The 1,080-nt window shown below is 76.5% G+C and overlaps 1 long non-coding RNA gene across 1 annotated transcript; it reads right to left on the bottom strand.

Moving 5' to 3' along the window:
• On the bottom strand, positions 1 to 853 carry LOC105994752. The gene is made up of 4 exons (XR_001175521.1): positions 817 to 853; positions 603 to 731; positions 403 to 485; positions 1 to 69 (listed from the first exon to the last, which is right to left on the bottom strand). It is a non-coding gene; the product is annotated as an uncharacterized LOC105994752 (long non-coding RNA).
• Between the last annotated feature and the right edge of the window lie 227 nt (positions 854 to 1,080).

Below are 1,080 nucleotides of genomic sequence, written 5' to 3'. Positions count from 1 at the left end.
CACCCAGTGCGAGACCCGCGCGCCCGAAGCGGCGTCCCGGCAGCCCTCGGGCTGCTCGGGCTCAGGCGGCTGCGGGGAGAGTGGAGACGGCCGGGTCAGCTGGGGCCAGACGCCGTGGGACGGGCGGTGCCGCCCGGACCCGAGTTCAAGCCCCGGGGCTGCCCAAGGGCACAGCAAGGTCTAGACAAGGTCCCGCAGGCACCCCGCCCCGCCCTCACAGCGCCAGGCCCCGCCCTCGCAGCGTCTGGCCCCGCCTCCCCGGCTCTGGCCCCGCCCTCACGGCACCCCGGCCCCGCCTCCCCGCCTCTGGCCCCGCCCTCACGGCCCCGCCGCCCCCTGCGGGTCCCCACTTTTCTTCCACACCCCCAGTCTCCGCCGTGCGGACCCCAGGCCCCGCTTCACCTGCTCCCGCACTGACACCAAGCGCGTCCCATCGAGGCCCAGCGGCTCCTCCACAAAGCTCACGTCGGGGGCCCGCAGGTCGCCTGCGGAGAAGCGCGGCTGTGCCACCTCGCCGGGCCACCGGGGCTAGGCGGCCTCGGTTTACCCTCCCTGGATTCCGCCCCCTCCTGTCTCCCGCTCCAGACCGCGCGGCCTCTCACCGCGGGGCACGCACACCGGGCCGCTCCAGCTGCTCCACGGGCCTCCCGCGGCCCCCGACCGCTCCAGGCGCCGCCGCCGAACTTGGATCTCCTGGGCCGCGTCCGGGAGCAGAGGGCATGGGCAGGATTCTGGGGAGACGCGGGGGAGCCCCGTTCCTGGGCCGCCCGGCTACCGACCCCCGTCCGCGCGAGGCGCCTGCGCCCTGAGGCTCACCTGGGCCGGCCTCGTCCTGAGCGCCGCAGTCGGCCTGGAACGTGCGTGGGTCAGGCGGGACTGGGAGCGGCCGCCCCGCCCCAGCCCCGCCCCTCACTCCTGCCCCGCCTCTCTGCCCCGCCTGGCCCTCTGGTTGGCTCGCCTGGCCCAATTCGGCTCTCAGAGGCGGGGCCTGACAAGGTGGGCGGAGAAGGTTGGCTGGGATGGAGCCGGCATTGGGGCGGGGCTGGAGGTGGGCGGGGCAGGCGGGGGCGGGGCTGGAGC

Source organism: Dipodomys ordii, unplaced genomic scaffold (genome assembly GCF_000151885.1).
Source record: "Dipodomys ordii isolate 6190 unplaced genomic scaffold, Dord_2.0 Scaffold108, whole genome shotgun sequence".
Taxonomy (NCBI): domain Eukaryota; kingdom Metazoa; phylum Chordata; class Mammalia; order Rodentia; family Heteromyidae; genus Dipodomys; species Dipodomys ordii.
This window is presented reverse-complemented; position numbering and strand designations above follow the sequence as displayed.